The following is a 25,171-nucleotide window of genomic DNA, read 5'->3' on the forward strand; positions in this document are numbered from 1 at the left end:
CAAGAGGATGGGAAGACGTGACTTTGTTCCACATATGTCTCTGCTGAAAGCCTTTGTTACCTAGCCCTTGTGGTCTCTGTCTAGTCAGAGATGTGATCCTAACAAGGACGTTTTTATCAAAGTCTCCCCGAGCGAAGACTGCAGTCAGCACTATAAAAAAAGGTGCGGTGATACAATGGGGGCCAATTTATTCTCAACCTTAAAGGAAACTCATCATCAGAGGATTCTTTATTTATGTCTAAAACAGGCTCCGTCCGGTAACAGAGAAGGATTTTTTATACATAGTAACTTTCCTATCTCTGTAAATCTATTATTTATTCTCTCAATTTCATTAACTCTTCAGTGCCTGTTTCTCGGGAACGCTCCCAGTATATTGTGCTATGTTAATGATATAATCTTGGTTATGTAGTTTGCAAAACATTCCTGATGTCATTTTCTGACCACATTGACAAACCGAGGTGTTGTTCCATATCTGACAACTTATATAGTTCAACCTCTTGGATGTTCAAGTTTTACTTTTTTGATGATATGACATTGGACATGTTCCTGCTGTTTTACTTTGCTACTGTATTTGTACAGTAAGCGGTAATAGTCCTACCTGCAATGGCGAGGTAGGCTAAAAGATTATTCAGATAATCGGAAGTAAAGATTCCAAATATGGTATGTGTCAATCCATGCATGTGCTGTGTACATATACTGTATATATTAATACAATCATATATATATATATATATACACTGTATACAGTAAATATGTGTGTGTGTATGTATATAATATATCAGTGGTGTCATGCTCATTTTCACCGCGGGCCACATCAGCATTATGGTTGACTTCAAAGGTTGACTTATAATTGTAAGGGCTCATGCAGATGTCCGTGTAACATGGTTGAGCACGGACTGCAATGCACAGACTGGCCAGGGGCTAAAGAGAGCTTTTGCTGGGTAGTGAGGCTGTAAGACAGCTGTCCCTGGGTAGTAGGGATAAGAGTTGTCCCTGGTCAAAGAGCCATACCTGGTAGGGCTAAGAACAATGTCCCAGGGTAGTAAGGCTAAGAGAGTTATCCCTGGGTAGTAGGGCTAAGAGATCTGTTCCTGGGTAGTAGATTTAAGAGAGCTGTACTTGGGCAGTAGGTCTAGGAGTGCTGTCCCTGGGTAATAGAACTAAAAGAGCTGTCCCTGGGTAGTAGAACTAAGAGAGCTGTCCCTGGGTAGTAGAGCTAAGAGAGCTGTCGCTGGATAGTAGGGCTAAGAGAGCTGTCCCTGGGTAGTAGAACTAAGAGAGCTGTCCCTGGGTAGTAGAGCTAAAAAGCTGTCACTTGGTAGTCGGGCTAAAGAGCTGTCCCTGGGTAGTACGGCTAAGAGAGCTGCCTCTGGGCAGTAGAACTAAGAGAGCTGTCCCTGGGTAGTAGAGCTAAAAAGCTGTCACTGGGAACTAGGGCTAAGAAATCTGTCCATGGGTAGTAGGGCTAAGAGAGATGTCCCTGGGTAGTAGAACTAAGACAGCTGTCCTTGGGTGATAGAGCTAAGAGAGCTGTTCCTGGGTAGTAAAACTAAGAGAGCTGTCACTGGGTAGTAGAGCTAAGAGAGGTGTCCCTTTGTAGTAGAACTAAGAGAGCTGTCCCTGGGTAGTAGAGCTAAGAAAGCTGTCACTGGGTAGTAGGGCTAAAAGAGCTGTCCCTGGGTAGTAGAGCTAGGAGAGCTGTCCTGGGTAGTAGAACTAAGAGAGCTGTCACTGGGTAGTAGGGCTAGGAGAGCTGTTCCTAGGTGGTAGGACTAAGAATACTGTCTCTGAGAAGTAGGGCTAAGAGAGCTGTCCCTGGGTAGTAGGGCTAGGAAGGCTGTTACTGGGCACTAGAGCTAAGAGCTGTCCCTGAGTAGTAGAGCTAAGAGAGCTGCTCCTGGGTAGTAGAGCTAAGCGAGCTGCCACTGGGTAGTAGAGCTAAGGCTACTTTCACACTTGCATTTTTTGGTTTCCGTTGACGTGCAGTGAAATGAAGTATCAACGGACGTCATGAAAATAGTAAAAAATGTGTGCGACGGATCCTGTGAAATGACGGATGTGTCGTTCTGATTTGTCAAGGGAAAAATTTCCGGGAGAGAGAGAGAGAGACTTTTTCCCAGACTTGAAAATCCTTCCAGGCATGCTCAGAAGGGAAAAACTGGATCCGTCGCTGGATTCCTTTGTGTGACGGTCAGCGAGACGGTCAGCGACGGATTCTGCGTCCATAGGCTCCATTGTAGCTGACGACAGGCAGCGCAGGATGTGTCACTGACCGATTTTCCGATGTGCACAAAAAATGTTACAATGAACGTTTTCTCTGCACGACGGACCGCTATTTTCCAACGGATCCAGTGCACGACGGATGAAACATATGGCCATCCGTCACAATCCGTCGCTAATACAAGTCTATGGGAAAATGCAGGATCCTGCAACTTTTTTTGCAGGATCCTGCATTCTCAAAAATCGACGGATTGTGACGGATCTGAAAAGACGAAGGTGTGAAAGAGGCCTAAGAGAGCTATTCCTGAATAGTAGGGCTAAGAGAGCTGTGCCTGGGTAGCAGGGCTAAGAGAGCAGTGCCATACCTCAGAGTCCATGATGGACCGCTCCATATGCTACAGTGGGGCAAAAAAGTATTTAGTCAGTCAGCAATAGTGCAAGTTCCACCACTTAAAAAGATGAGAGGCGTCTGTAATTTACATCATAGGTAGACCTCAACTATGGGAGACAAACTGAGAAAAAAAAATCCAGAAAATCACATTGTCTGTTTTTTTATCATTTTATTTGCATATTATGGTGGAAAATAAGTATTTGGTCAGAAACAAAATTTCATCTCAATACTTTGTAATATATCCTTTGTTGGCAATGACAGAGGTCAAACGTTTTCTGTAAGTCTTCACAAGGTTGCCACACACTGTTGTTGGTATGTTGGCCCATTCCTCCATGCAGATCTCCTCTAGAGCAGTGATGTTTTTGGCTTTTCGCTTGGCAACACGGACTTTCAACTCCCTCCAAAGGTTTTCTATAGGGTTGAGATCTGGAGACTGGCTAGGCCACTCCAGGACCTTGAAATGCTTCTTACGAAGCCACTCCTTCGTTGCCCTGGCGGTGTGCTTTGGGTCATTGTCATGTTGAAAGACCCAGCCATGTTTCATCTTCAATGCCCTTGCTGATGGAAGGAGGTTTGCACTCAAAATCTCACGATACATGGCCCCATTCATTCTTTCATGTACCCGGATCAGTCGTCCTGGCCCCTTTGCAGAGAAACAGCCCCAAAGCATGATGTTTCCACCACCATGTTTGCTTTACAGTAGGTATGGTGTTTGATGGATGCAACTCAGTATTCTTTTTCCTCCAAACACGACAAGTTGTGTTTCTACCAAACAGTTCCAGTTTGGTTTCATCAGACCATAGGACATTCTCCCAAAACTCCTCTGGATCATCCAAATGCTCTCTAGCAAACTTCAGACGGGCCCGGACATGTACTGGCTTAAGCAGTGGGACACGTCTGGCACTGCAGGATCTGAGTCCATGGTGGCGTAGTGTGTTACTTATGGTAGGCCTTGTTACATTGGTCCCAGCTCTCTGCAGTTCATTCACTAGGTCCCCCCGCGTGGTTCTGGGATTTTTGCTCACCGTTCTTGTGATCATTCTGACCCCACGGGGTGGGATTTTGCGTGGAGCCCCAGATCGAGGGAGATTATCAGTGGTCTTGAATGTCTTCCATTTTCTAATTATTGCTCCCACTGTTGATTTCTTCACTCCAAGCTGGTTGGCTATTGCAGATTCAGTCTTCCCAGCCTGGTGCAGGGCTACAATTTTGTTTCTGGTGTCCTTTGACAGCTCTTTGGTCTTCACCATAGTGGAGTTTGGAGTCAGACTGTTTGAGGGTGTGCACAGGTGTCTTTTTATACTGATAACAAGTTTAAACAGGTGCCATTACTACAGGTAATGAGTGGAGGAAAGAGGAGACTCTTAAAGAAGAAGTTACAGGTCTGTGAGAGCCAGAAATCTTGATTGTTTGTTTCTGACCAAATACTTATTTTCCACCATAATATGCAAATAAAATGATAAAAAAACAGACAATGTGATTTTCTGGATTTTTTTTTCTCAGTTTGTCTCCCATAGTTGAGGTCTACCTATGATGTAAATTACAGACGCCTCTCATCTTTTTAAGTGGTGGAACTTGCACTATTGCTGACTGACTAAATACTTTTTTGCCCCACTGTAAGTACTAGCTACATCTGCTGTGATTAAAAAATGGAACCACACAAATGTACTGGCTGACTTCGTTCTTTGTATTCACTTTTTGTGATGACTGACTGCGTTCACTACATTAATTTTTGTGCTGGCTGACTGCATTCATTTTTTATGCTGGCTGACTGATTTCGCTGTGCTATCTTTTTGTGCTGGCTGATTGTGCTCACTGCGTTGTTGACTGCGATAACTGTGTTGACAGTTTGTGCAGGCCGATTGTGATCACTATGTTCCACATTTGTGCAGGCTGACAGATCTCTGTGTTCACCTTTTGTACAGGCTGACTGTGATCGCTGTGTTCATCATTTGTGCAGGCCGTCTTCAATCACTGCTTTCATGTTTATGCAGGCTGACTGCAATCACTGCATTCACTATTTCTGCAGGCTGACCTCGATCACTGTGTTCACAATTTGTGCAGGCTGACTGCGATCTCTATGTTCAGCATTTGTGCAGGCTGACTGAGATCTCTGTGTTCACTGTCTGTGCAGCCTGACTGAGATCACTGCGCTCCTCATTTCTGCAGGCTGACTAAGTGTATGTGTCCACGTTCAGGATTGCATCAGGATTTGGTCAAGATTTTACGCAGGTAAAATCCACACCAAATCTGCACCTGAGGTCACTGGCAGGTCACCTGCGTTTTTCATGCATTGTTTGAGCATTGTAAGGGTGTGCTGCATTCTCAAAAGATGCGCCGCATGTCCGTTTACGCGGGTCTGCCGCATGCGTCTTTTAATGCATAGTGGAGACGGGATTTCATGAAATCCCCTCCACTATGCTGTAACATCTGGACCCTGCGTGTTTGACTCAAAGCGTCAAACACGAAGCATTTCCTGATAGTGGAAACATACCCTAAGATTTCTTGTGTTCATCATTTGCACAGGCCGACTGAGATCTCTGTGTTCACCGTTTGCAGCCTAACCGAGATCACTGCGTTCATCATTTCTGCAGGCTGACTGATACTGTATCACTGTGTTCACCATTTGTGCAGGCTTGCTGAGATTTCTGTGTTCACCATTTGTGCAGCCTGACTGATATCACTATGTTCACCATTTGTGCAGGCTGACTGAGATCTCTGTGTTCACCGTCTGTGCAGTCTGACTGAGATCACTGCGTTCATAATTTCTGCAGGCCGACTGAGATCTCTGTGTTCACCATGTGTGCAGGCTGACTGCGATCACTGTGCTCATCATTTGTGAAGGCTGACTGAGATCTCTGTGTTCAGCATGTGTGCAGGCTGACTGAGATCTCTGTGTTCACCATTTGTGCAGCCTGACTGAGATCTCTGTGTTCAGCATGTGTGCAGGCTGACTGCGATCACTGCGCTCACAATTTGTGCAGGCTGACTGCGATCACTGTGTTCACCATGTGTGCAGGCTGACTGCGATCACTGTGCTCATCATTTGTGAAGGCTGACTGCGATCTCTGTGTTCACCATTTGTGCAGCCTGACTGCGATCTCTGTGTTCACCATTTGTGCAGCCTGACTGAGATCTCTGTGTTCAGCATGCGTGCAGCCTGACTGAGATCACAGTGTTCAGCATGTGTGCAGGCTGACTGAGATCTCTGTGTTCACCATTTGTGCAGCCTGACTGCGATCTCTGTGTTCACCATTTGTGCAGCCTGACTGAGATCTCTGTGTTCAGCATGTGTGCAGGCTGACTGAGATCTCTGTGTTCACCATTTGTGCAGCCTGACTGAGATCACTGTGTTCACGGCGTGCACTGTTCGCTCACAAAGATGGCACCTGCTCCTTGTGCTACCTTGGCTGCATCTGCTCAGATTCCAAGATCACATCAGTTCCCTGTTTTTCCTGCAGCATGGATGACAAAGGCCAACGAAAGTCTATGGGTCGGTGAAAAAGTGCACAGCACACTAATGGCAGCTGTATGCTGCACATGTGCTGTATATGTTTAACATAGCAAAGTATAGGAGAAGCTTTCTAATTTAATTATTTCTTTAACCATATCGGAACAACACTGATGGTAAACACGGACACACTGATAGAGATCACTGATGGTAAACACGGATACACTGATGACACACTAATAGAAAACACTGATGGTAAACACGGATACACTGAAGACACACTGATAGAAAACACTGATGGTAAACACGGATACACTGATGACACACTGATAGAAAACACTGATGGTAAACACGGATACACTGATGACACACTGATAGAAAACACTGATGGTAAACATGGATACACTGATGACACACTGATAGAAAACACTGATGGTAAACACGGACACACTGATAGAGATCACTGATGGTAAACACGGATACACTGATGACACACTAATAGAAAACACTGATGGTAAACACGGATACACTGAAGACACACTGATAGAAAACACTGATGGTAAACACGGATACACTGATGACACACTGATAGAAAACACTGATGGTAAACATGGATACACTGATGACACACTGATAGAAAACACTGATGGTAAACATGGATACACTGATGACACACTGATAGAAAACACTGATGGTAAACATGGATACACTGATGACACACAGATAGAAAACACTGATGGTAAAAGTGATGTAGTGCAGCAGGGTTGGTGCAGTGTGACAGACAGGCCGTGACCCAGGAAAGTTCAAAGCAAAGTCTTTTTTAATGTTCAGTGTACTCACAAACAGAAAGTGAATGGAAACAAGACTGTATCCAAGATTGGTTGCCGTGGGCGACTGCACCACCGTGTACGCTGAGGGGTGCCAGACCTTTTGGCTCTGCTTGGCTTCGTGTTACTTAACACAGGCTGAAGATCTGCAGAGCCAACTGATCTTCAGTTTGCAAACCAAGACTGACACACCCAACCCTTTGCGGCAGGGTTTTTACAAGGAATCTGTGGCCATAGGCTACTTGTAAGACCTGGAGGAAGCAGACCGCACAACTACCATCCTGTATTCCGCTCCAAAAATAAAAGCCCATGGCAGGTTTTCTTCAATCTGCCTTGGACAAATAGCTTGCCCAAGACCAAAACTTACTTTTATTTTGCACTGCAATCACAACTATGCCTGTGACTGCAGTGCACTACAGTGGCTTCAATACGCTTCTGTGCACATCCTGGGGGACACATATCGACCCTAACATATTATCCCCGTCACTGCCTCACAACGGACACACTGATGACACACTGATGGTAAACATGGACACACGGATGACACACTGATAGAAAACACTGATGGCACCAGTACTGTTTTTTCACATACGATTTTAAACATGACCGTGTGAAAGAGGCCTTAAGATATGTGGGAGCTATAGATATTAGACAACATTGTCCTGCAACTGGATAAGTAGCGCTATACAATCAATGCGATGCTAAGGCAACTGACCAGAAGAGTTCTTCTTAGTCCTTTGTAGAATTTGAATTTGCCTTCAGGAAAATTTGGATCTTTTGCTCATGAGGGGCGACCAGCCCACTTTGTCTGAATTACATGCAAACAAAAAGGCATCAAATACATGTTTCCCCACACACTCAATTCTCTAGATGGGGGTCTCTGTTACAAACATGGCTCAGCATGCCGTCAGGAGCAATCAAAAGTTGCTATAATTGAAATGTAGTTCTCAATTGTAATCTAGGCTCATTGTTTCCTCATTATATAGTGCGAACCGGGGTGTACTGTTACAAAAACAAAATAATGAGGGAAAAAAAAGGAAAAAAAAATTCTTGGCAACCCCCACTATGAAAGATCTGTGCACTCATTCTCATTGAGGTTGTGGTGTGTACGTGTTTCTTTATATGCTGTACAAGTCTCCCTGAATAGCAGCCAAGTGTATGCCAGGGCTGCATTTCCCAGCATCGTTGCTTTGCGATCTTTGTAACAAGCTTTGTATGTATTACTGTTATTACATTGAATACAGATTTGCATTATTCCTTGTGTTGGTGAAACAAGACATTCTGGCCCCCAAGGCAAAGATCTATACTGCTATTGTGTTAGACCGATCTGCATAAAAATGAAGAGATCACATGGTACGGCTTATATTTTAGCTTCTGTGCACTTTTTAGGCTTATGTTTTCTTAACAGAGTTCACAAAGCCTAATAATATTCTGGGCAATGGGACCGCAGGTGCAGAATGAATAAGGACACATTTGTAAGTAGATGGCAATACTTATTGAGTGTTGGCATTGTGCAATTAATTCGCCGTCCAGTCGTGAAAAAACCTACACACTGTATAAAAAGTTCTTCACCTTTCTAATATAGTTTGTGTTTTAGTTCCTAGTGCTTTTGTGTACTTCGGTAATTCAAGAAAAGTGCCACCAACTCCCAATTCTTTGCTTTGTCACTTGTGCAATAATGTGTCGTAACTGAAGCAGCCAATCACTGGTACAGGGGTGACAGCAGCATAGTTTATGCTAATTTGCCTTAAAAGAAGTTTTTTTTAGGGGTCTTTCCTGTACAGATGGAGCAGGACTTTAATGTCCCACAATTCAAGAATCATCATATTCTTAAAGCTAAACCTACTAATCTGACCCATTACAAAATAATTTTTTTGCATGCAAGTCATGTGATTCCCTGAATATCGCATTCCAAAAAGTGGTGTTTTCAACCACTGTTGATATATGGATGGATAAAATAGTCACATGCACGAGGACTATTATTTCAGGGACTTCAATATTGATGGTCTAAGATAAGCCACGAAAGGGAATCTGTCAGGTGAGTTTTAGATAGGATACTAATGTTATCCTGAAATAGTGCTTGGGCAGCCATTTCAGATCATATACAGTTGTGCTTATAAGTTTACATATCCCTGCAGAATTTTTGCTTTCTTGGCCTTTTTTCAGAGAATATGAATGTTAACACCAAAACTTTTTCTCCACTCATGGTTAGTGGTTGGGTGAAGACATTTATTGTCAAACTACTGTGTTTTCTCTTTTTAAATCATAATGAAAACCCAGAACATCCAAATGACCCTGATCAATAGTTCACATACCCCATTTCTTAATACCATGTTTTGCCCACTCTAACATCAATGACAGCTTGAAGTTTTTTGTGGTGGTTGTGGATGAGGTTCTTTATTTTCTCAGATTATTGTACCTACTTTGGTTTTTCCTTTTTCCTGTAACCTTCTAAACATAGGACTCTTTGTGTTTCCTCCCTCCACTAACCTACCTATGTCCGACATTGCCATTTCCATGTGTGGTTCGACCATAACTCTCCAGCAACATGTCCGCTGTCTCGGGGTCATACTTGATTCAGATCTTTCCTTCTCCCTCTACATCCGATCACTGGCTCGCTCTTGTCATCCACACCTCAAAAACACTTCTAGAATTTGATCTTTTTTTACTTTCGACTCTGCAAAAACTCTTACTGTTGCTCTTATTCATTCTCGTCTGGACTATTTTAACTCTCTACTAATCAGACTCCCTCTTACCAATCTGCAGCCTGGATCATATTCCTCACCAACTGTTACACCGATGCCTCTACCCTGTGCCAGTCATTGCACTGGTTACCCTAACCACTGAGCCACCATGCTGGTCATTAGCATATGCTAATGAATTGTGATTATGCAGACTAATCCACACCCTAAATCACTGCCACCCCTCTGTCGTCTATGACACTGATTGTAAAATTTGTATATAGCCACTGTACGGAGTAGGCTTCCTCCAGGAGATGAAACTGCGCATGCGCAAACCTTGGAAGTATCGCGCATGCACAACATTTTTACTATTAGTGACCTAGACGACAGAGGGGTGACAGAGAATGGGGGATTGGATAAGCCTGTATAATCACAATTCATAGGACTCAATGACCAGGCTAGGTAAACCTGCTGTGCACGCTATGTTTAAAGGGTTACAGCAAGAAAGCCAAAGTAGGTACAGTAATAAAATTTACATGTTCTGAAAGGGCTGCCTGAGCACTATTTCAGGATATAATTAGAATTTTATCTGACAGATTCCTTTTAATTTCAGCTTGCTGATAATCCAACTCTTCTCTTCCCTTCAATCATCTAATCCAAGGTGCCATGGCGCTTCATACCTGCTATACTAGGTGCAGCGTCTTTTTCTTTACAAACTCTTGTCTGATTTAGAAACTTTTGCATGTATATCTGTATGTAACATTCCCACTATTGTTACATACAGTAGAAATGGTGTGAGCTCATATACCAATAACAAGGTGATCTTTTTTAGATATGACCCGAATGCTGAAGACTCACCTCTTTCTTTGCCAATGTCTCATAGTAAGTGTATCCAGCTAGATTCTTCTCCGAATAAAAGCAGTTTGGGAAAAATGTGTGCAAGACTTTAGAGGTCACAACTGTCAATACACAATAAAGAAAATATACATACAAATTGGCCAGCATGGGCTATAAGTGTTTAATGCATAAGCTGGTTCAGGAACATTGTGGCTGTGATACAAATATATATATATATATATTTTTTTTTTTTAATTAATTAATTTATTTATTTAAAAACACTATTCAAGGGCTCTTTGCACAGGTTACATACATGAAGTCTATTATTGCTATTCATGTAAAAGCAGGAGGTTCTATGCACACATCTGATCAAATCATGTGAATTCATCTACCAATGACAAGGTGACCTTTCTTTAGATAGGACCCTTATGCTAAAAGTGGTATTTACAATGATTGAATAGGATTGAGCAGCAATTAGTTGCAATACCCGTCACAACCACAAAAAGTGTGGTGCTGTGTTTAAAAATGAAGGGGAAGCGGTAATTGCTGGAGCACCGTAGCCCCCTAATTGCTGGAGATTCTTTGAGTTTCGCCCTCAATTGATCTGATATTCTAAGGATCGGCTGTCAATATCTAAATATCGGAACATCCTTTTAAACTAATATTTTATTTTATTGCTTCAGCATCCTGCATAAAAGTCACGCGTGGTTTCGGGAAAGTGTGGATATCAGAGTTTTTCTATTTTATATAAGAACAATTAAAAAGACAGAATGCGCAGCCTTCTAAATTTCTTCTGGTGCAGCCCTCCCTCATCATAATAAATGGAACAATACTGTATGCTCGTCATAATGCTCCTTAGAAACCACATACCTTGCCTGTGTTGTTTCTAAGCCAGCAAAATCAAAAAAGATGCTCTTTGCAATTGCTCTAAAGGGAGCCAGATCAGATGAAAAATTTCTGCAACTTAATTACCTTTGCTGCTTTGATAGAAAAAAAAATATCTCGATGCCGTGTGCATTTCTCCATTCATCTGTTAGGCTTAGTAGACTATAGATAGGGATCTCTAATTTTTTTCCATTAATTTCTTACAACACATTCTGCCAAATAGTGTTTCAGCAATGAAAACTGAGAAGGGGATTTGACTTCTCGCATAATGATTATGGCAGAGTTAAATCTGCATGCTAGAGGCGGACAGAACTGTAACAAAGATCGTTATCAGTTTGGCACACCGCGTCCCGTCTCAGTGAATCGAGTGAGGACAGTAGTGGCTGCTTTCTGCGATGTGAATGTTAAGAAATCTATTTAAATAGAAAACTTCAAAGTAACTGGGAAAGTTCATTTTAAAATTCCACTTCACTAGGCTCGCACTTAGAAAGTATTTCACTTTGATTTATAGAATATTGTGTGTAGCTGTTTGCATGTTAAAGATTATTTTGCCCAGTTTCTGCTTTCTCGGCAATGAACATAATGCTGTATATTTGTATTAATTACAGTAACTAGCTGAACCGCAGAAAGATGGATGTAGGTTCACAGCACAATTTTGGCGAATATTGTGCTCATAGGCACCAGGCTCGGTATGGCACACAAGAGAACAGGACAATCCTCTGTTGGGCCCCTGGGCAAGAGTGGGCCACCACCCTCTTATATGAGCAGTACTTGGCACAATATACTTGAATCTCTATGTGCAGATGAAGGAAGCATCTTATTCATTTAACAATCTACCTAGTTCATTGTTATATAAATTTGTTATTGAGGATAATATCACATTTTCATGTAGCTGAAAAGTGGGGTTGTGGAGTTGGATACTGGTGGGGCCTTGGCACCCCTGTCCGACATGGATGGGCACAGAAGTCTGTCACGTGCACACTCCTCAGCGTGTGATGTGGGCTGTCACTGCAAGCAGTGTCAGACTGGGTTGGCAAAGGCCCACAAAGTAACATTGATTCTTGGGGCCTACTGTTCAGCTACATGCAAAATTAACCTGATCCTAGTACACAAATTAACTTTTGCTTCTTTGTAAGATTAATTTGACTAGCTTGTTTAATAAATGATTAGATTCTACCTTTTTCTGCAAATTGTGAATCAAGTGTAATAGCACTACTCATTAGAACTCCTTCACAAGGGCCTACCGGATGATTTCCTATTCTCCTGTGGGCCAGTCCGAGCTTGACTGCAAGAGTTAAAGGGAACCTGTCACCTGAATTTGGCAGGACCAGTTTTGGGTCATATGGGTGGGGTTTTCGGGTGTTTGATTCACCCTTTCCTTACCCGCTGGCTGCATGCTGGCCGCAATATTGGATTGAAGTTCATTGTCCTCCGGAGTACATGCCAGCACAAGGCAATCTTGCCTTGAGCAGGCGTGTACTCCAGAGGACAGAGAATGAACTTTGTCATGGTTCCCAATGGCAAGGGAACGTCAGAGAACTTAAATAACAGACTAGCTCTTGGGTGATGGAATCTTGAGCTGACCGTGAGCTAAACCTACCACACAACTAACAGTGGCCGGGTGACGTACCTACGTTTTATCCCTAGACGCCCAGCGCCAGCCGGAGAACTAACTAACCCTAATAGAGGAAAAAACAGACCTGGCTTACCTCTAGGGAAATTCCCCCAAAAAGGAGACAGAAGCCCCCCACATATATTGACGGTGAGTTCAGAGGAAAAGACATACGCAGTATGAAGGTAGGTTCAGCAAAGCGAGGTCCGCTTACTAGATAGTAAGAAGATACAATAGGAAACTTCACGGTCAGCTGAAAACCCTATTAAAATACCATTCAGAAATTACTTTAAGACTCATGTGTCAACTCATGACACCGGAGTGGTAATTTCGGCCCACAAGAGCTTCCAGCTACAGAAACATAACATAACTGTGAACTGGAACAAAAATGCAAACAAACTTAGGACTAAGAGTCCAACTTAGCTGATAGTAGTCTAGAAGCAGGAACATGCAACAGAAAGGCTCTGGTTACATTGATGGCCGGCACTAGAATAACTGAGCAGCAAGGCTAAATAGGATACTCCCATATCCTGATGGAAACAGGTGAACAGAGAAAGTGAAGCACACAAGTCCAGTACCACCAGTGACCACCGGGGGAGCCCAAAAACCAAATTCACAACAGAACTTCAATCCAATATTGCGGCCAGCATGCAGCCAGCGGGTAAGGAAAGGGTGAATCAAACACCCAAAAACCCCGCCCATATGACCCAAAACTGGTCCCGCCAAATTCAGGTGACAGGTTCCCTTTAATTTATCTCCTCTCATGCAATCTTGCACTCAGTCCACACAGTCCCGATACAGCCAACACTTATCAAACATATGGGTGATGAGGCTCCCAAATATATATTACTGTCCAACAATTAAAGCACCTCAGACACTGGTGGGCACAGACTGAAAAGGGCCCCTGTGCAAATACAATATATGGGCTCTTTGCAGCCCAAGAGCTCGTAAAAATGCAAAATTGCACCTGCTTAAGAGGTATAAAATGTCCCTTCTTACCTCTTGGGCCCCTGTGCGGCCACACAAGTTGCACCAATGATATGATCGCCCCTGGCATCACATTCTCTGAAAGTCTATGGATTCCTTAGAGTATACAAGGGACAAATTTATTAACGTTTTATTACATAAAAAGTATAGTGTTTACAAGAAAAGGTATAAAAGAGAAAAATAAAGTGACACACAAATACATAAAATAGTTATTAATATAAAGGAGAAATTAAATAAATACCTTAAGGTTTCTGTCTAAAGTTATTCTTCTGTTTCCTTGAGGGTAGGAGAAAAGGGCTTGTGGGTCACATCTTTCCATTTGTAAGTAACCCATCTTTTATAAGCCTGGTCCTGAGCTCAAATTTCCAGATTAGCCTAGATTGTAATAATGAAATCACAGGGCTGTTACTGGACCTTGGGCTAGTTAGGGGCAAGCACCTTGTATATGAAATACCTTATTTGTGCCAACTACTCCCTTCCTTTAGTAAATAGGACATGTCCAGCCTGGCCACAAGGAATGGCTCACCAGGCCAAGGAGTCACAAATGACACCTTTTGTAGTCTCAGGCAAACCCTCCTTGGTTCTGAGTTCCTGTAATAAGAGACATAGAGGTTATGTAGTTTTGTCAATCATGTGAATGGCAGACTTAGACTAATGATAATTGACTGATGGTATGATTTCCCTTCCAAAGTCCTTCCATGAAATATGGTAACATGCCCACAGAACTTTCATTACCTAAGTGGTCATCTGTATGCTTTCTGTGATTTTTAGGAATGACAGACTTGTTTGAATAGGTGATTTATTAAGTATGAAGCGTCTTATCACTAATTCTCAACATGCTGATGACTATTCATAACCTCCAGAGAGTTGTATAGAGGTGCATTATGCTTGCTGAACCCACGCTTTATACAGATGTTCCTCATGTGAAATGATCTTTCGCACAGCATAAATGATCATTTTTCTCAGTGGTGGTGCATCATCCTGTGTAACCAGGACAGTGCAGTCGAGAACCATGGCAGCCTACGTGCACTGAATGACATAGTATAAATTGCTTAGTGTGCATCATTTGCTTTGGTCTGCCTGTGTAAACAGGCAGTCAAATCACCACCGATCGGTAAAAGTTTACCGATCGGCGGTTGTATCGTGTCGCCAGTCGGTTTGTGTAAACAGGCTTTAAGACTAGTAGAAGCAACCAAAATGAGAACATGGTAATATACCGTACTCACCTACGCCATTCTTCTCCTCTTCTCAATGTTTTCACCCCTCTGAAGTAACTTTTATAATGTAAGTCTATGGAACGTCAGAACAGAGCTCCACAGGTTTCATTGTATTTCTGGCTCAGACATAGAGCATAGAGTGATCAGGCTGGTCACAGTTACGGTGACATCACCGAGAAGAGGAGCAGAACGGTGCTGTATCCTGGAGAGGGTGGCCGTAGGGGAGTATATTAACACACTCATTGCATGCACATATACACACATTTAATAAAACAAATATAGATGGTTCTTTTGTATATATCATAATTGCATCGATGTAGCTTTCACATTTGCCCCAAAATGCCTCATAAAAGGCTACAAACAATGGTTTTGACATCACTTAGGACTGTAATTGGCTCCTATAAAGAAATTAAAGCTTTCTTACGGTGATAATGGCATTTCCAGTAATATATGGCCGCAACTTCTCAAAGACGGGGAAAGAGCATGATATCTTGCCAGTGGTAAAGGAGAATCTTATCACAGAAGGGATTAAATAAAGATTGCATAAACACCTACATCTTGTTGCTATGGCAACCATGAAGGTTTCAAAAAGATTTATACTGTTCTAATGGATGTATTACAATAGTTGTCACTCATCGAAACTCCACTTTTATTCTCTTAAGTGTGCATCCATATTTAAAATATTTTTTTTTCTCTCCTGAAAAGTTTAATGCCTTTTTTTCCTTCAACCTTTTGTTGGCCGTCGTAAGCAGTATTTTCGTGCTCTTCATAGATCTCCATATTTATAGATCTGTTTCAAAACTGAATCAGTCAATATGTCAATCTTTTCTCTTACTGGATGAAAAAAATATGGCAAAAGATTTGCAAAGTAAAATTTTCCTTAAAGAGTAAGTGTACCCATAAAATGTTTAGACTGGAATGAATTCACCATCTATGTAAAAACATCAATTTAGAGAAGTATGATTCTTTACGGCAAGACCCCATGCTCAAACTTTGTCCGTAGTATGTCTGCACCTCTAGTTATGAAAACTAAATTCCTCCTTAAGGCCCATAAACAGATTAGATTAAACAGAATCTGTCAGCTCAGCAGCTTTTTGCTATGTAATCTGTGGGCAGCATGAGGTAGGGGCTGAGATGCAGATTTTAGGGATGTGTCACTAATTAGGCTGTGTGCTGTTGAGTCAATACAATTAATATTTTATCAGTAGGAGATTATCACTGCTGGACTACAGCTCTCGTGAGCCTTGGTCTGGCCACGCCCCCTCCTCTGATTAGCAGCTCACTGTCAATAGACAAATAACATTGAAAATACTCCGTAAACTGAGTGATCCATAGTTGGAATAGGGGTCTCTTTTCCAACATTATGCTGCTCTCAGATGGGGTGGAAAAAACAAATTTCCTTTAAAGGGGTTATCTGATGAATAACATTTATCACCTATTACCAAAAATCACTAATAACCCCACTGATCTATGGAACGAGGGTCCAAAAGCCTCTTGGGAATGCAAAAGTAGTGCACACTTCTATGTGTATAAAGGATTACTCATTTGCATATATGATCACCGCTCCCATAGACACTGACTGGAGCAGAGGTCACACATGTGCAGTCACACCGCGGACATAGGAGTCCAGGTCCTGTGATTGATGAGGGTCTAGGTGGTCGGAACCCCACCGATCAAATGCTTAACATTAATCCTCTGGAAAGAAAATAAATGTTCTTTGTGGGATAACTCTTAATTCTTTATTGGACCAGCTGACCAACTAATAAATGTGGTGTCTCCAGACTCTCGGGGAAGATTTGGGCGTGTTGAGCCACAACAAAATGACTCCTGTTGAATACTAGTACCTTCCATTTCCAACAGGAATTGAATGACAGCATAACTTCCACCCATTTCCACCACTTTAACTTTTCTTTGCCATCCGTATACCTGACTAAGGGCTATAGAGTTAGACTACAATGTCACTATTTTGTGTTTTTGATTTGGATGGATTTATAATAAAACATTTCTACTATAATCATCAGGTGGAGTGCCGGATGCTACTTAGGGTATCTAGAACAGACTGGAACCCTTCTTTTGCACTCAGCGTCCATTACTTAGTCTGCATCACTTATACCTTAGCCCCTACCTGTAATCAAACCGGGTTTTCTAACTCAGAGGAGCCATTTATAACCTATTACAGATATGGAACTTATTGCAATAATTCCCTCATGGAAGCTGCTCATGTATCAGCTAAAGCAGGGAGTCACTATGAAAAGCATCTCATGCTTGGAATCAATAAAAAGAATATTGATATTATTGTAAATGGTGTAATGCTTAATCTTCCCTGTGGTGGCGCTATAGAGTAAACAAAGCCTTGATGTCAGGTTCTCCCACAGATTACAACCCATCACTGAGGGTCTATGCTAAGTTGTATCATGTGGCAAATGTATCATCAGGGGATCATTCTAACAATAAGTAACTGTCCTTTTCTTTATTAACTTAGTCATTAGCTCACCTTCCTGATCGATAGTAGTGAAAAAGTATGCATTATTACAGCATGGAGTGATGCAGATGGTGTTAAATGTGGTCGATTTATTACAGGAGATTATTTCCCAGTCACTGCCTTTTGGAAAGTGAAATGATAGTACCTGCTACAGTCATATTCAAGCATCCTCTTTAGCAGTGAATATGACACAATTGAAATATTGCATTAACTTCAGCGTTCATATATTTCCTTTGTTGAGAAACAATATTTAATTATTTCCCTTTATCTGAAATAATAAAAGCTGCGTATATTTTGCTTGAAATGACAGTGATAAATGATCAGGAGACAGAGCTCAACTTTTTATATAAACTGATAACAGTAACGCTGTTTGATGGCCCAAATATGTCTTACAGAGAAATTCCAACTTCAGCTACATTTATTATTTGTTCTGATTTCCTAATAATTTTTTGCTCTTCATTATAATAACAGATGACATCATGCACTGAATAAAGAAGTCTATTCACGCAGTAGGGCCATTGGTATATGTAAAGCCTTTGACATACACATTCCTCCTCCCTGCCTTCTCATTACTAAGCACATTAGCTGCAGGCTTATGCTGGAGGCATTGTGCTGACCTGACAGCCGACGGCTCAGTGTGTGTGTGTTCCTCTCTAGACTATACTGTGTGACCTCTCAGCTTTGTTTGTGTCAGTTCTTTCGGGTATCCTCCATGTGATGATGTACAGTGACTTGTCTCAGAAAGAGAAGCTAACTAATAATCTTGCAGATATGATGATAAAATGCACTGAACGTGAAGATGCCGTTAAATTATAATGTGTTGTGTATTCAGTAGTCTTGATGAAAGCTGGACAAGCCAACTTAATCTTTGCACTTATAAGGATACAATGAAAGGAGTATTTAAGAAACAGCTTGACTTTTGAAGAATCTTACTATTATTATTATTATTATTATTATTATTTATTGTTATAGCGCCATTTATTCCATGGCGCTTTACAAGTGAGGAGGGGTATACATAATAACAAGTACAATAATCTTGAACAATACAAGTCATAACTGGTACAGTAGGAGAGAGGACCCTGCCCGCGAAGGCTCACAATCTACAAGGGATGGGTGAGAATACAGTAGGTGAGGGTAGAGCTGGTCATGCAGCGGTTTGGTCGATCGGTGGTTACTGCAGGTTGTAGGCTTGTCGGAAGAGGTGGGTCTTCAGATTCTTTTTGAAGGTTTCGATGGTGGGCGAGAGTCTGATGTGTTGTGGTAGAGGGTTCCAGAGTAGGGGTGATACGCGAGAGAAATCTTGTATGCGATTGTGGGAAGAGGAGATAAGAGGGGAGTAGAGAAGGAGATCTTGTGAGGATCGGAGGTTGCGTGTAGGAAAGTACCGGGAGATGAGGTCGCAGATGTAAGGAGGAGACAGGTTGTGGATGGCTTTGTACGTCATGGTTAGGGTTTTGTACTGGAGTCTCTGGGCAATGGGGAGCCAGTGAAGGGATTGACAGAGGGGAGAGGCCGGAGAATAGCGGGGGGACAGGTGGATTAGTCGGGCAGCAGAGTTTAGAATAGATTGGAGGGGTGCGAGAGTGTTTGAGGGGAGGCCACAGAGCAGAAGGTTGCAGTAGTCAAGGCGAGAGATGATGAGGGCATGGACTAGGGTTTTTGCAGATTCTTGGTTGAGGAATGAACGGATTCGTGCAATATTTTTGAGTTGAAGTCGGCAAGAAGTGGAAAGGGCTTGGATATGTGGTTTGAAGGAGAGATCAGCGTCAAGGATTACCCCGAGGCAGCGAGCTTGTGGGACTGGGGAGAGTGGGCAGCCATTTACTGTAATGGAAAGGTTCGTTGGGGGGGTCACGTGAGATGGGGGAAAGATGATGAATTCTGTTTTGTCCATGTTAAGTTTCAGAAATCTAGCGGAGAAGAAGGATGAAATAGTGGACAGACATTGAGGGATTCTGGTTAGTAGGGAGGTGATATCTGGTCCAGAGATGTAGATCTGTGTGTCATCAGCATAGAGGTGATACTGAAAGCCATGAGATTCTATGAGCTGTCCCAGGCCAAAGGTGTAAATGGAGAAGAGCAGGGGCCCAAGGACTGAACCTTGTGGGACTCCGACAGATAGGGGGCGAGGTGAGGAGGTGGTGTGTGAGTGGGAGACGCTGAATGTCCGGTCTGTTAGGTATGATGAGATCCAGGATAGGGCCAAGTCTGTGATGCCAAGGGATGAGAGGGTCTGTAATAATAGGGAATGGTCCACTGTGTCAAAGGCAGCCGACAGGTCGAGGAGGAGGAGGACAGAGTAGTGTCGCTTGCTCTTGGCGGTTAAGAGGTCATTGGTGACCTTAGTTAGGGCAGTTTCAGTGGAATGGTGTGACCGGAAGCCAGATTGTAAGCGGTCAAAGAGGGAGCAAGAAGAGAGATCGGAGGACAGTTCAAGGTAGACGTGTTGTTCCAGTAGTTTTGAGGCATAGGGGAGAAGTGATATAGGGCGATAGCTAGATACAGAGGATGGGTCAAGAGAGGGCTTTTTGAGGATAGGTGTGATGGAGGCATGTTTAAAGCTTGAGGGGAAAACACCAGTTGTTAGTGATAGGTTGAAGAGATGGGTTAGGGTTGGGATGAAGATTGTGGTGAGGTTTGGGATGAGGTGGGATGGGAGCGGGTCAAGTGCACAGGTGGTGAGATGCGATCTTGAGAGTAGAGTGGAGAGTTGATCTTCTGTAATGGTGGAGTAGTTGGTTTTGGAGGTGGAGGGTAGGGAAGTTGGGAGGAAGGGCTCTGGGGCTTGTTGACCAAAACTGTCTCTGATGTTATCAATCTTCTGCTTGAAGAATGAGGCAAAGTCTTCAGCAGAGATAAGTGGGGAGAGAGGAGGTGCTGGGGGACGGAGGAGAGAATTGAAGGTGTTGAATAACTGTTTAGGGTTGTGAGACAGGGAGGATATGAGAGATGAGAAGTAGGTTTGTTTAGCTGTGGCGAGTGCGGTCTTGAAAGTAGTGAGGGACTGTTTGAATGCGATTAAGTGGTCGTTGGAGTGGGATCTTTTCCATCTGCGCTCAGCAGCCCTGGAAGCTCGCCTCAGTTCCTTGGTCAGGCTGGTGTGCCAGGGCTGTCTGTTGATTTTGCGAGCTTTGGTATGTGTAAGTGGGGCAGCAGATTCCAAAGCTACAGCTATTGTGGTGTTATATAGAGCGGCAGCGTCATCCGCATTGTGTATGGAACTTATGTCAGTGAGAGGTAGGAGGGATTCAGAGAATGAATGTAGGTCAAGATGTTTAAGATTTCTGCGAGGGTGTGAAAGTTTGTGGGGTGGGGACTCTAGACATGGAGTGGAGAGAGATGAGAATGTGAGAAGGTTGTGGTCAGAGAGAGGAAGAGGTGAGTTAGAGAGGTTAGATAGGGAGCAGAGGCGGGTGAAGATGAGGTCCAGTGTGTGACCATCTTTGTGAGTGGCTGCAGAAGACCATTGAGTGAGGCCGAAGGAGGAAGAGAGAGATAGAAGTTTAGTGGCAGCTGAGAGGGAAGTGTCAATGGAGATGTTAAAATCGCCCATGATGATAGTGGGGATGTCTGCAGAAAGGAAATGAAGTAGCCAGGTGGTGAAGTGGTCAAAGAAGATGGTGGCTGGCCCTGGGGGGCGGTAAATGACAGCCAGTTGGAGGTTGGAGGGGGAGTAGATACGCACAGAGTGCACCTCAAAGGAAGGGAGGATAACAGAGGGTGGCAGTGGGATTGGGGTGAAGGAGCAGTTATCTGACAGGAGAAAACCAACTCCTCCGCCATGCTTGCTGCTGGGGCGGGGTGTGTGAGAAAGGTGGAAGCCACCGTAAGAGAGTGCAGCAGGAGAGGCTGTGTCAGAAGGGGTGAGCCAGGTTTCGGTGATGGCGAGGAAGGAAAGTTTGGTAGTAACAAAGAGATCATGGATGTAGGAAAGCTTGTTACAGACAGAGCGAGCGTTCCACAGAGCTCCTGTTAGTGGGACTGGGGAAGCGGGGGCTGGGCGAATGGGTATAAGGTTAGAGAGGTTACGGAAGTTTGTGATGGAGCGTGGATGGGAGGTAGAAATGACTGTGGGAATGTGGTGAGGAGGACCAGGATTTGGAGAGATATCACCAGCAGTGAGAAGGAGCAGGGATAGTGTTAGCAGGTGGGAGCAGGAGAGGGCATGAGGGGGCTGCCTGTGTTTTGAGACAGAGGATTGTATGTTAAGGAACAGTTCTGAGGAGGAAGTGAGATGGATGGGGAGGATTGAAGAGGAGATGAACAGTTCCTTTCTTGGTGTGGGGATTGGGGGAGGTAGCAGAAAGTGAAAGATTATAGGGGTAAAAGTGACAACAAACAGAAACATTGTTTGCAGTGTCAGGCCAGTTACCTTCAGTTCCCTTCAGGTTCAATTCAGGTTTTAATTCTAATGTAATCCACACTTTTAGAACACACTTCTAGAAATCACACTGCAGACTGAAGTCTAGCAGACTTGTGCTATGCAATATATGGAAAACTAAGTGCGTTCAGGTGTGGAGCAGAGAGGAGTTGTCTCTGCTCATCTTGGTCAGAGAATTAAGGGTGGACCAGATGCATACAATCAGGCCTAAGTAAACAATGTCATAAATAACACAGGTACTGGTCCAGGTAGTGTTGGACTGGGGTGTCAAGGGCCCACTGGTAACCAACTTCAGGGCCCCACTTTTCAGCTTCATGCAAACATGACATTATCCTTAGTCACAAATTTATATAACAATGAACTGGGTAGATTGTCAAATTGTTAAATGAATAAGATGATGCCTTTATCTGTACATAGTGATCCAAGTATATATATATATATATATATATATATATATATATATATATATATATATATATATATATATATATATATATATATATATATATGTATATATGTATATATATATATATATATACACTGGACCTGGAGGAAGACACATGTGGTGTCTAAACATGTCGTCCATAAGGGATTGAATGTATGCAATATTGTAACTGAAGAAATCTGGAACTTTTTAATGGATAAATAAAAGGTATATTTTACTCTACCATTGGACTGATCGCTGGAGAAACAAAAAGTGTTTTCTTTCTATATATATACAGGTCCTTCTCAAAAAATTAGCATATAGTGTTAAATTTCATTATTTACCATAATGTAATGATTACAATTAAACTTTCATATATTATAGATTCATTATCCACCAACTGAAATTTGTCAGGTCTTTTATTGTTTTAATACTGATGATTTTGGCATACAACTCCTGATAACCCAAAAAACCTGTCTCAATAAATTAGCATATTTCACCCGACCAATCAAATAAAAGTGTTTTTTAATACCAAACAAAAAAACCATCAAATAATAATGTTCAGTTATGCACTCAATACTTGGTCGGGAATCCTTTGGCAGAAATGACTGCTTCAATGCGGCGTGGCATGGAGGCAATCAGCCTGTGACACTGCTGAGATGTTATGGAGGCCCAGGATGCTTCAATAGCGGCCTTAAGCTCATCCAGAGTGTTGGGTCTTGCGTCTCTCAACTTTCTCTTCACAATATCCCACAGATTCTCTATGGGGTTCAGGTCAGGAGAGTTGGCAGGCCAATTGAGCACAGTAATACCATGGTCAGTAAACCATTTACCAGTGGTTTTGGCACTGTGAGCAGGTGCCAGGTCGTGCTGAAAAATTAAATCTTCATCTCCATAAAGCATTTCAGCCGATGGAAGCATGAAGTGCTCCAAAATCTCCTGATAGCTAGCTGCATTGACCCTGCCCTTGATGAAACACAGTGGACCAACACCAGCAGCTGACATGGCACCCCACACCATCACTGACTGTGGGTACTTGACACTGGACTTCAGGCATTTTGGCATTTCCTTCTCCCCAGTCTTCCTCCTGACTCTGGCACCTTGATTTCCGAATGACATGCAAAATTTGCTTTCATCAGAAAAAAGTACTTGGGACCACTTAGCAACAGTCCAGTGCTGCTTCTCTGTAGCCCAGGTCAGGCGCTTCTGCCGCTGTTTATGGTTCAAAAGTGGCTTTACCTGGGGAATGCGGCACCTGTAGCCCATTTCCTGCACACGCCTGTGCACGGTGGCTCTGGATGTTTCCACACCAGACTCAGTCCACTGCTTCCTCAGGTTCCCCAAGGTCTGGAATCGGTCCTTCTCCACAATCTTCCTCAGGGTCCGGTCACCTCTTCTCGTTGTACAGCATTTTCTGCCACATTGTTTCCTTCCAACAGACTTACCATTGAGGTGCCTTGATACAGCACTCTGGGAACAGCCTATTTGTTGAGAAATTTCTTTCTGGGTCTTACCCTCTTGCTTGAGGGTGTCAATGATGGCCTTCTTGACATCTGTCAGGTCGCTAGTCTTACCCATGATGGGGGTTTTGAGTAATGAACCAGGCAGGGAGTTTTTAAAAGCCTCAGGTATCTTTTGCATGTGTTTAGAGTTAATTAGTTGATTCAGAAGATTAGGGCAATAGGTCATTTAGAGAACCTTTTCTTGATATGCTAATTTATTGAGACAGGTTTTTTGGGTTATCAGGAGTTGTATGCCAAAATCATCAGTATTAAAACAATAAAAGACCTGACAAATTTCAGTTGGTGGATAATGAATCTATAATATATGAAAGTTTAATTGTAATCATTACATTATGGTAAATAATGAAATTTAACACTATATGCTAATTTTTTGAGAAGGACCTGTATATATATATATATTTATAGCCAGAACTGCTATTATTGTGAACAGTTAAGCTAGTGGAAGAAGAGATTTCTAAAAGGTCTAGAGTTCAAGATGACACTTTTTTTTCGTATATTAGGCAAAAAATATATATTTTTACATCTTTTAAATTTTAAAAATTCAAAAAGGAAAATGGGTCAATGCAAAAGTTTGGGCACCCTAGATGGTTAGAACCTATTAGCGCCTCCTTTTGAAAATATCACAGGTTGTAAACTCTTTTTGTACCCAGACAAGAGTCTTTCAATTCTTGTTTGAGGGATTTCATCCATTTGTCCTTAGAGATTTCTTCCAGTTCCGTGAGATCCCTGGGTCGTCTTGCAGGCACTGCTATTTTGAGGTCTATGCACAGATTTTCAATGATGTACAGATCAAGGGACTGTGAGGGCCATTGTAAAACTTTCAACTTGCACCTTATGGGGTAGTCTGTTGTGGATTTTGACATGTGTTCAGGTTCATTATCCATTTGTACAAGTCATCTTCTTTTCAACTTTCATTGAATACATTCTTCCCTCTACCCGTTCCCCTTGCAATTGGATGCAACACAACCCCAAAGCATGAGTGATATATCCCCAAGGTTAATGTTTGGTGAGATGTTCTTTTCCTGAAATTCTGTTTAGATTCTCTTTTGCATACTTCTGATGATGACTTTTATGGTGAAGACACAGATGAGGATTTCTTCTGATGACTCTTCCATGAAGGTTATATTTGTGCAGGTGTCTCTAAATAATAGAACAATGTACTACAACTCCAGAGTCTGCTAAATCTTTCTGAAGGTGTTTTGCTGTCAAGCAGGGGTTCTGATTTGCCTCTCTAGCAATCCTACTAGCGGCTC

At 42.6% G+C, this 25,171-nt stretch overlaps 1 protein-coding gene across 11 annotated transcripts in view; it reads left to right on the forward strand.

Moving 5' to 3' along the window:
- TENM3 (teneurin transmembrane protein 3) overlaps positions 1–25,171 on the forward strand; it is a 1,770,339-nt gene that overhangs the window by 1,619,142 nt on the left and 126,026 nt on the right. The gene's annotated exons all lie outside the window — the stretch shown is intronic.

The sequence above is a fragment of the Ranitomeya variabilis genome, chromosome 1 (assembly GCF_051348905.1).
Source record: "Ranitomeya variabilis isolate aRanVar5 chromosome 1, aRanVar5.hap1, whole genome shotgun sequence".
In the NCBI taxonomy this organism is placed as follows: domain Eukaryota; kingdom Metazoa; phylum Chordata; class Amphibia; order Anura; family Dendrobatidae; genus Ranitomeya; species Ranitomeya variabilis.